The sequence below is a fragment of the Priapulus caudatus genome, unplaced genomic scaffold, assembly GCF_000485595.1.
Source record: "Priapulus caudatus unplaced genomic scaffold, Priapulus_caudatus-5.0.1 Scaffold82, whole genome shotgun sequence".
Classification (NCBI taxonomy): Eukaryota; Metazoa; Priapulida; class Priapulimorpha; order Priapulimorphida; family Priapulidae; genus Priapulus; species Priapulus caudatus.
This window is the reverse complement of record NW_014577143.1, coordinates 403299-407284: the sequence shown is the minus strand read 5'-3', so window position 1 is coordinate 407284 and position 3986 is coordinate 403299. Positions and strand designations below refer to the sequence as shown.

Genomic DNA, 3986 nt, shown 5'->3' with positions numbered 1-3986 from the left:
ACACACCACATCACACCATGCACGCACGCACACCACACACACACAACACACAACAACATGCACGCACGCCGCACGCATGCACGCACACACACACACACACACACACAGACAACCCACACACACACACACACAACACACGCGCGCGCACACACACACACACACATACACACGCGCGCGCGCACGCACGTACGCACGCACGCACACAAACCCACACGCACAACATATATATATATATAAAGATGTCAGACCCCCTATACTACATATTAGAAAATGAGGACGATTTTCCTCGTGGTCGCTGATTTTTAATCGACTCGTGATTGCTTTACCTGATAAAGAAGGCGTGTCTCCTTTTAATACGGAACTATGACTAGCGTTTCTGGCCGGATCTTAAATCAAGAGTTTTTTTATCGTCAACTATAATCATATCAATATTCACCGGGCGATGTACAGCGGGTCCAATTTGCGATAGTAGATTCTGAAGATTCACACAGGCACACGTGATGTTTACATTCGGAACCATATATTTATTATGCAAACAGCATATGACTGTCATTTCCTTAATAAAATTTAGCAAAAAATTCAAGTGATATTCCAACTCATACGCCCATCTGGGTGTACAGAGGGCGGAGATTTGTAAGTCAGATAATACACAGTAAATAGCCAAACGCAAAACCTCCCATGATAATGTACAATAATTATTTACACAACTAGCTTCGAATCTATAACCTCAGATATCAAAACCGGTAACGCATAGATATACACATGCATGATCGAAGTTCGTATTTACGCTAACGTATCTCAGTGCCAATTCAAATTGGGTTCCACCCTGTTCTCTTTTAATCTAGATCAATTTCCCATGAGTAATAAAGCGATGACGTGTATACACCAGCGATACGATTTGCTCTGGTTTGCTCTGCTTAGGTAACGCTATGACCAACGCGTAAGTTATATATATATAATATTATGTACTCCTATTACGTACTCTTGATATATATATATATATAATAAATCGTCAATTAGTTCCATATGCGATAGAGAGTGCAGAGAGCTAGCTACAAAGTGCCACTGTAATGTAATATATATGCGCTTAAAGATCGATTTATTACCGCGCCAAATGTTTGTCCGTTAACAGTTGCGCACGCGCAGATGTCTGTAATATTTAATCGCATGAAATTGTTTCACTGCATGGCAATCTCTCATGGCTCCATGTGAAGATGACAAAATACTAATTTAAGCTGATAATTAAGCCTATAACTAGTGGTAATACCAGATATATAATTAGATTCATATTTAGATTTTGGCCTCTGTAGACCGGCAACAGCGTTAGCCGCACGGTGGCGCCACTGACGCACGCGGCTCGTTTAAAACCCTGATTCTGTAAATGAACTTATGAAGTATAAGGATAGACCTAACATACCTAACCCGTGTTTGCCATTAAAACCAGCACGTGTCTGTAATTTTAAGGCACCATATAGATATCACCCGATTAATGATAATAGCAGGTAATATAGACTATATTATACACTCCTGATAATAGAGCACGCTCATATAACAACTACCGATGCTACAACTGGCTGCTATGAAACTTCAAAATATAGTACTGCGTTTTTTGCTGGATTTCGAAGACAAGCGAACGAAACAGACCGTGTACTACATAGTACATACGCGATCTCTCAGGATATAGACTGTCTTTGTTTAGGTTTTAGGTGCATGCATGCGTACGCCGCAGTGCTGTTGTCGGTTGACTTCTGCTGGCCTTATTTTCTGGGAATTGTGTGTGAGTGTGTGTGCGCGCGCGTGTGTTTGCGTGTGTGTGTATGTGTGTATGTGCGCGCGCGCGTGCGTGTGTGTGTGTTTGTGTGGCGTGCATGCAGCAATGCTCTTGTAAACTCAAATCTGCTGAAAAAGACGCATGTTTATTGGAGTCCACTGAGCGTTCCGTTATGGCGATTTTGATTATCGCTGTGGAATAAGTTGACACACCGTCCCACTATCGTGCACAAACTTCTGCATACGCCCATCTGGGTGTACAGAGGGCGGAGATTTGTAAGTCAGATAGCACACAGTAAATAACCAAACGCAAATCCTCCCATGATAATGTACAATAATTATTCACACAACTAGCTAACTAACTGACACAAAAAATAAAAAATAAACTATATATTTATGTGTCAGTGTGCAGCAGCTAGCGTGCGGCAGCCAGCGTGTGTTGCAGATAAACATTTGGACGGCATTTACAAGAAATTGTCGGCAATAATAGGTGAAAAAGAGTAGAGAAACATTAAGACTTTGGTAATAAATGAATTTCGTATTTATTTAACGTTATGTTTTATTGAAACCCTCCAAGTGCCTGAGCACACACACACACACACCACACACACACACACACACACACACACGCACACACACACACACACACACACACACACACACACACACACACACACTTCTCTCTCTCTTTCTCTCTCTCTCTATCTATCTATCTCTCTCCTCCTTAATTATTTACTCCTGGCATTACTCCTCGAAGGACATATCCAAACAGATGAATTCTATCACACGTAATGTCCATGTACTTTCTTCATAACTACATTCAGTATTAACTACACCATAACTACTTCAAGTATTAAACATTCGGTGGTTTTTTATTCACAATATTTTAACTTATTGCAACCATGTTCTGCTTAAGCCGTAAAGACCCTCGGTGTTCCATATGTGTGAAACATAATCCCAGGGACTGTTACAATTATTGTTTACAAATTTTTTTTATTTCCATGATGTTAAAAGGTTATTTGTAAATATTTACTTAATTTGTATTGCATAATATGTATGTATTCTTCCGCAGTTTAATTACTATGTGCATTATTACTAATAAAAGACATTTTTCTTTTACTCATCTGAGCTTCTATTTGTACTTAGCAGTTTTTTACTGTCAGGTAACTAGTGATAACTAGAGAGACATCTCTTCATTAAATAGATTTGTGTTTGATTGGATTTGAAGAACAGTTATTTTTTATTGCCTTTTAGAGAGGTACCTTTCCATAATCCTGAGTGCATCCCTAATCAATATCTAACTTTCTATGAGTAGACTTTCTATAAATATCTAACTCGAAAACTGTCATTCAGCCTCCACCATTCAACCTAGTTAAACACTGCGTGATTCATGATAATACCGTAATCTTTGTAAAACTTAAATAAATATTTGAACAACACTATGAAATTGCGATAAACAACAACACGAACCCAGTCATTTCTCTACCCACATTCTCACATTCTCTGCGCGTTTTTTTATATTTTTAACGTTCGTGGTTCCCAACCCGGTATATTGCGAATTTTACTACAACAAAATATAAAATACACCCACTCCACCCCGCCAAATATGACTGCGGACTTTATAAAACAGATGAAGAAGCTAACCCTTGAAACGACGGAGTTCCCCCTAATCGTGGTTAGACGGTTGTTTGTGCAGCTGCTTCGTCGATTAGGTTAGACGTACATCTGTGCTCCTGACTCCCCAGACACGCGAGTCTGGCTTCTCTAATAACGACTTCGCGTTCGTCGGACTCTCGCGCTTTGACGAGGAAAAGGACGTCGCGAGGAGATACGCAGGCGATCGTCTTTCTAAAACATCAAGAACGCGAACGCAGTCATCCAGCGCGTACTGTTAGGCGCAGTTCTGTCTAACATATAGCGACGTATATATCCACGCAGCAGGGGTGAGTCGTGCCACGACCAGGGTTGCTATGATCCGGTGTTTTATTTGAGAAGCTCGGCTCTACCTCTCCAACTGCGCCGCGGTACGTGGGATTTGCGATGCGCTAGATGCGCTAGATGCGCTAAATAGCTCTGCTGGTTGGGGGGGGGGGTGAGTTACGAGGGGAAGAGTACGAGAAGGCTAAGGTTCTGTGCTTGTGTATTGAACGGGTTGGATGTGGCGGCGATGTCAGGAAGAATTTGCAACGCCATGGGACATCGGTTTATGAAGAGAA

General features: G+C 41.1%; 1 protein-coding gene across 1 annotated transcript in view; it reads right to left on the bottom strand.

The window, feature by feature from the left end:
• The window catches only part of LOC106804641 (twitchin-like), an 18651-nt gene extending 15128 nt beyond the window's left edge, over positions 1 to 3523 (bottom strand). Inside the window, exon 1 of the mRNA XM_014805909.1 lies at positions 3415 to 3523. The gene's annotated coding sequence lies outside the window, so the exon portion shown is untranslated. The remainder of the gene's footprint in view (positions 1 to 3414) is intronic.
• Between the last annotated feature and the right edge of the window lie 463 nt (positions 3524 to 3986).